This window comes from Squalius cephalus (assembly GCF_949319135.1).
Source record: "Squalius cephalus genome assembly, chromosome: 20".
Taxonomy (NCBI): domain Eukaryota; kingdom Metazoa; phylum Chordata; class Actinopteri; order Cypriniformes; family Leuciscidae; genus Squalius; species Squalius cephalus.
In genome coordinates, this window is record NC_137141.1 from 27,194,194 (window position 1) to 27,202,121 (window position 7,928).

Sequence of the window (7,928 nt, forward strand, 5' to 3'; positions counted from 1 at the left end):
CCCGAGATTCATGGTATTTCAATTAAGGAAACACTTTTTTAACCAAAGGAACAGAGTGCTTTCAGTTCAGCTGTGATCAATTTGAGGACTTACATAACTCTAAAATGTCTGCATATTTCAAAGACTCTGCTCAAGGTGAGCGAACACAAACTGGGGTTTGATACTTTTGGTTAGGCCTTTAATTAACTGAAAGTGAAGCTGTAAAGTAGGTTTAAGATGACAGCTACACAATGCTCTGAGAAAGGTTGCCTGAACTCCTGCTAATAAGTGGAGAATATATACCAAAGGTGTGTGACATGATCCTCTACCATCTGGCAGTCATCATAATAAAACTTTTAGGCAAACTTGACATGATGACTCTTTTTTTTAATGAACCAAGTTAGAACTTTGCACAACATCAGGTATTTATTATTTCATTACTGACAACAATTTTAGTCAAATATTAGGGCTACATTTGACAAGTTTTGCTGCCAGATGATAGTTATGACACCTACTTCATCTGATTATAAATATGGTGATTATCTCTAAGGTGGACACCCGACTTGATATATTTACCATCTGAATCTAACCACGTCATGTCAACAAATAGAAAGGTCAGCCCCAAATACCATACTTTTACATATTCTTACGTTATTTAAAAACTATTGCTTTAATTACCTTGAACAAAACTGAAACTGGGGGCATGGCCTAATGGTTGGAGAGTCAGAAAAGTAACCCGAAGGTTGTGGTTTCGATTCTCAATACCGGCAGGAAATGACTGAGGACACCGAACCCCCAATCGCTCACCCGGACGCCGCAGTGAATGGCTACCCACTGCTCCGGGTGTGTGTGTCCATGATTTTCAGTGTGTGTTCTTTACATACTGCTCCTAATGTATGTGTACTAACTTGGATGGGTTAAATGCAGAAGACAAATTCCGAGTATGGTTTACCCTACTTGGCCTTCATGTGTCTCTTTCACTTGAAAAACAAGACCTTTGTCTCAAAATATAGTCAATAATTTTATTGGTTCTCATTTGCTACATAAATCTACAACATTTAAAAAAACATAAAATATTAGATCATATTAGCGCAGAATCAACTTTGAGTTGCTGTCCGGGATCGTGTCAAGGATCAGCCAAATTTCCACGTGCATCGTCAAAAGCGGTTGTTAAGAAAAGTGCTGAGCTGAAGTTGTATGCCATCTAGTGGTTTAAAAGAGAATAAAGTCAAATGAGCCTTTTACCCCGGTGCACCTTTAAGGCCAAAGTACTCTTCACTTTTTACGAGTATGTGAGGGTCAGCGTACAGTGCTCATGACGCGAATTTCATCATCAGAAGAGTACACAAGTACTGTACCGGATTTTTGTAACCGTGGGTACTTTTTTTTGCAGTAATTAGCTTATCCACAAGGTGGCAACCGGGTCCTGGGGGCGTCGATTCACAAGGTAGTCGAAGAAAAACTGCATAAACAGAACAGACCAGAACGCAGGCAAGCTACAGTGACAGCTACATAGACGAGAGATTGTGCGAAGAGGTTTGAAAGTACCCTCATTTTTACAACTCTAACATGAAAGAATACAAAGATATTTGCATGGGTTGTAACTCGTGGTGAGAGATTGCTCAAAACTATGCATGCGTCAAACACCTGTGTACTGAGTATAAGTCAAAAGAAGTATACTTTCTGCTTTAGTCCCATGGTACCCTAATATTATCTGAGATCAATTTTGGTCTTAGTTGAGCTGATGTTCAAACTACTAAAAGCAACAACTTGATACAAAAGCAATTTTTCATGTCCAAAAAACTCAAGGCATATCAAGTTAAATTAAATATGTCTGTGCGCATCATGATATCATACACAATAACCATTGATCTTAGAGCAGACGGCATGTGACATGTCAGACTATGTGACAAAATAAAGTATGTTGTCCTTGCAATGCCAATGCAGAGCTTGTATGATGTCATAGTCCACTCTGACAATGATGTGTCAGAACGTTTTATCAATCACAGAGTAAGTTATCCATACACCCATTTCACAAATGAACAAAGCAAATTAAACCTCAGCTTCTGGCCCATTAACACAGGGGTGAACCCAAGGATTTAGGAAGGATGTGTGTCCCTACACTTCATCAAAGTGCTTTTAATAAGAGCATTCCGTTGAAGGCCAAGCATTGTCCTTCTAAAAGTGCCACATTTACATACTACAATTACGGAGCCGAGAGCCAAGACAGCCTGAGAAATTATTTTGCATTCCCCATTGTTGCGATGACGTTAAACAATGATATAAACCATGACCTGCAGGTCAATCATTAGTCCCTGTTCTATACTTGTCTGATGCTTTGCAAGCCACATGTTTAATTTGTTGATTCATGGCATTGTGGTCCATTCAAGGGATTAAAACCTCAAGCAAGAACCCTCTTATTAAAATACTGGTTTCATATAACCTCCCAACCTCCAAAAAAAGTTAATGCGATTAAAAACTAAAATAATTTATCAAAAGTGCCACGATGGTTCCAGCACAAGACCTCTTTTTAACTATTAATTCTTGCAATTAGGCAACTTATGAGTGTGAGGGCCCATCAAATATTCATAGTGATGCATAATTATGTATTACATTCCAGACATAAGAAGTTATATATCCACAGTGGGCTTGTCAAGATAAAGACATTTTTATTTGCTTTATAAGACTGTTTCATCTCCAACAGGGTCTTGGTGGATAAAAGAGCCTTCTCTGACACAACTGCAGGGGTTCTTAGTGACCTCCCATAATAATTCTATCAAGCATAAGACACATGAACACTGGTAAAGTATTCAACACAACAGGCAATCCCAGTATCAAAGTGCAGAGAATGCATCAAAGGTTTACCTTAAAAAAAAAAAAAAAAATGAACCACTGAGCCTGTCAACAAGGGGACAAATAGAGCCCCAGAATGAAGCTGTAGAACGCATTGTGTGATAAATTATATATTATGGTTATGCCAGTATTGGAAGTTATTGAAGGTCTCAATTGTGCCAGAAGCAAATATGGAACTCCAACTACAATGGACTTGCTGAAGAAGTTTGGCTTTCATCTTGAGATATGCTTCAAAGCTTGCTTCGAACAGAGCAAACTGGCAATCAAACTAATGTGTAACCAGGCAGTTGTGCACTTCACCAAGCCCATCATCAGAACAGCAATGGATCATACAGAGACAGTGCCGTCTCCTCATATCAAGCATTCAAGGTCTTTGGAACATGTTATTTTTTCCATGTTGAAAGCTATGGGGAGATGATTTGAGAATCTTTAATGTCTTGCATGTGACATGTGAAAGAACATCCTCTTACTTAAAGATCCATCTATCTGAAGTCTTTAATATATAGAAATAAAACAGAATTCTTCAGTATTATTCCTGCGTCTTGTTCAACTCTTCGTCTTGGATTTCTAATTTATAAGGACCAGTGTTGGCGAAAGTTACTTTTAAGAGTAATATGTTACAATATTGTGTTTCTCCCTTAAAAAGTAACTAATTGAGTTACTTAGTTACTTTTTGGAAAGTAATGAATTATGATACTTTTGCGTTACTTTTTCTCACCTGACCTGGGCTTGCTTCTTTGTTTTTTAATAACCCCCACAAAAATTACATTGGCAAATGTAAAGTACCTTTCACACCGAAAGGCTGGAGGAAATGCACATTAACACCTGCAGTGTACAGTAGAGGGCGCAGCGCAAACAAACCTTTCAGCTGTGCTGTGTCATTCTGGATTGAAGAAGAATAGGATGCAGGAGAAACAAGTTCATCACTCTTACTTCAGCAATAAATAAATAAAAGAAACACAAATGTGATGTTTATCTAAAGTCATTTTTGCTTATTCATATGGTTGAACTGGATCATTAAAGATCAACAGCTAAGACATTTTAATAAAGTGAGATTAAATACATAGTGTTTTTGTGTTTTTTTGACATAATTATTGCAGGTTCTTCTAAATGCTCAATGACTTTTGATTCAGTACATATCTGTTATTTAAAGGCCATTAGGTCCGCAGTTCAAAGTCACTTTTTTCTTTTCTGAACAAATGCAAAAATGTGAAATATAAGGTCTGAGCGACAAGTTCTAAGTCATAAACAGATAGCTCCATAGACTACTGATATGACATTGTGCATTAATTATTTATTATTAAAAATGTAGAAACTTTTTAAATGAAGAAGAAGAAAAAAAGAAGAAAACAAGGTTAAATCATTCAAAAATCATTTGGGGTTAATTGTTTGATAGGACATGGAAAGTGACACCACAACATATGATACACCTCTACACATTTGATTGCCCATATATTGCATGATTGGTGTTAATTATTCCTGTTACATGAAAGAAGATACAAAATGGTGTGGTACACATTGCAGGTAATACTACACTAAATGAGCTCTAGGCCCTGGCCCCAATCAAAAATCCAAAGAAAACATGGATGTACTTTTACATCTGTCAAGAGTTTCCTGTTTCCAATGGTCACTGGAGGGCTGCCATCCATTTTGAGGTCTGGTATGGATTAGACATTTTGATATTAAACAGGCAGGTTTCAGAAGTCTTCCTCTTGAGTAGAATAGCAGATTTTATTTTAGCTTGAGGGAAAACTATTCTAAATTGCTCTTTAAGTCTTTGTAAATAAAATTCTAAAACCATTATTTATTTGTTAATCTGAAAAGATTTTATGTTAACAAAAAAAAAAAAAAATTATTCTTGGCCCCAGACCTCATTCAAAATCATTATGGATTATATTATATGGATATACTGTATATTTTGGCCAGAATATTCACGCAAGAATTTCCCTTTAGTGTCCCACTGAAAAAAAAAAAAAGAGATAATGATAATAATAGAATAAAGGTTTGAGACAACATGAGAGTGAGTACATTTTTATGTCAGGGGTAACTGAAAAAAAAAAAAAAGACTACAGAGATACTAGAAATCACAGCTGTGAAATGTCGGGCGGGCACAAACAAAATATCTCGCCTCTATAGTGTCATTCAGATGTTTATGCTACCATAGCTTGCCATGAAAACATCTAAATGACTTTATATCTCCAAGTTATTGCATGAGAGATAAAGCTATTAAAGGAATGGAGAACAAATGGCAGTTAAAGGCTAAATTTACATAGAGTGGAGAGGAAGCATGCTGAGATGGTGTTTGGTGTCCATCAAATGCTGGATAAGAGTGTTGTTATATCCACCCAGGAGGCCATGCCTGCATTTGCTATGCTTATGGCTTCAGCCTATAGATTTCTGGCATGGACAATATGAACTGGATAAGTCTGATGGCTCCTCAGCTCCCATGGACTTATGGGCTTGTAAGTGTCTACACTTGCATCCCAGCGTATGCAGTATGAAATCTTAGTATCGTTGAAAACAATGTCATTTTAGTATTATTGAGCTACTATTATAGTTTTGTATTAATAGTTTGAATTAGTTTTTATTATTATATTTTATTTAACATTTATTTCATTTCATTTCAAATAACAAAAATGTTCAAATGGTTTTAGTTTTAGTTACCTTTCAAAGTTTGGTACATGTTCAATATTTAATGAATATCAATGTGAATATTAATAAATAATCTTAAATCTTAAATCTTCTTAAAAAGACTAAAATATACAATAAAAAAATCCAATCCAACATGAAAAATTATCTCATACAGCATCAGTAGCTGAATGGTGTCGAAAATACTATTTAGTGATCAAGACCTATGTGACATTTGTGGAATGTTAATTAGTAATGTGGAGCTTATTAGTGGTCTCTTTATAAGTGTATCATGTACACTTGCTTCCAAGGAATTTTGGCTGTGGTTTGACCAGGCATTTAGGAACTTACCCTTTAAAAACTAAGACATGTGCGATCATATTCCACACTTCTTTGAGGACATCTCCTCCCCCTTGGTATCCTGAAAACATAAATCAGAATCTTATCCTTTGATCTAATTACATTTCAATGCAGTATGATCCTCATTTAGTGAAGCTGTCAAGTTATGCCTTAAAATGATATATTAAAGTCAAGCTAAAGCGGCTTTTGAAGTGAAAGGAAAGAAATATGGATTTTACTCATGCACTACCATATGAGTACTATATGAATGATAATCAGCTCATTTGAGATGTTTAACAAAGTTATTTTTTGTGTTTCTTCTATTTGGATTACATTTTATGAATGCACTAATGAGGACGTTAAATGCTTGCAACTAAAATGAAATGAGTTTAGATCATTTTCACAACTATTGAAAGACACTGTGTATTTGGTTGGTATGTTAAAGGGATAGTTCCCCCGTAAATGTAAACTCTAACATTATTTACTCAACCTCATGTTGTTCCAAACTCATATGATCTTCCTTTTTCTGTAAAACACAAAGTTTTGATGAATATTCTGCTGATTTGTTTTTCTTTTCAAAATGCATGGGGACCAATATTATCAAGCTATAGAAATGATAAAACAACAGAGTGCACGTAAAAAGTGGTCTATTAATTTTAGGTCACTATTCACTATAAATGTAGCTTGACAGCTATGGTTTCATAGTATGGAAAAGAGCAGCTTGAACATTCTTCTAAACATCTTCTTTTGTGTTCTACACCAGAAAGAACCTAATAGAGGTTTCAAAAGACAAGTATTTTTTATGAAAAAAAGTATTTTTGTAACAGGGATTCAAGATAGAGGCAGGGTTTTCTTAAGTGGTCCAACGGCCAACTGGACCAAACCTGTGCATCTTCATCCGATTAATGACCATCCTCTGTCTAATAAACAGTAATTGAATGGTCTACTGCAGAGGACCTGTAAGCCTGGGAGAGCTGATCGCAGCCCGTTCTATCGTCTGGGGGTTGATTATGGTTGACCTTGTGTGAAGCGCACTTTGAAACAGTGAGTCTAGGCTGGGAAACTGTAGCTAGAGAGCAAAGCAGAAGATAAATGAACAGATATTGTATTGACACGGCAAAAGGAGATCAATAACGTGATCAATATCTATTTGATTTTTATCAGAAAACTCTGTGGAGGAGGAAGACGATTGATCAAACGTGCCAGGGCACATCGGCATATCTAACAATATTAATTAAGAAAAACTGCTTAGGTGACTGATTGCTAAATCAGTCAATATTGTTAAAATCAAAACTAACGATTGCTGCATTCAGATGTGTAGCCTTATTCTTTCTCAGGATGGATTTACTGTAAGCTTTGTACTATAGTAGTTGTCTTAACATGCTAAATGAGTCCATAAGCATAGTTATGATGATAAAAGTTATTAGAAGGTATAATAATTACTTTTTAATATTATGTTGTAAATTATTGTGATTGAATCGAGTCAGAGTTCTTCATTGTAATGAAAAAAAAAAAAACTCATTCAAAATATTAATAAATAATTTAATGGTATATAATGATAATTAAAATTAATAGAATTATTCATTTCATAACAGGGGCTCAGCTTTTTTCTTCTTTTTTTTAAACAGCAACCATATGTAAAATGAAATTGGACAGACAAAACTTACTTCCTCTGATTTATGTGTAAGTTAGCTTAGCTTTTCTTTTATCTATGGGCTGGGGTTCAGTGTGTGTTAATGCAAATCAAAAATGGCATCATTTCTGTTAAGAAGGCTGTTCTGACTAAAACACTATCATATAATTGAATCTGTTCATCAATAAAAAAGGCGCAACTCTAGTAACAATAGCAGGGGGAGATATAATTCAAAGGCCCGTCAACGATGAGGTAATATTTATTTTGACGCATGACTCATATGTAGTGAATGAAATGTTTAAGAAGCTTTCAAATATATCATGCTTTTAAGAAGCCTTCTTATTTTACATGCTTTTAAACATCAGAGGGTCTAAAAGGATATGAGCACTTTCTCAGCAAAGCAGCACTTTTACATTATGATTGCTTACTTAGCTCAGGTTCCAGCACAACAAGATACTTGTTATGCTTTGTTCTCATGTGAACACAATGCAGCTCC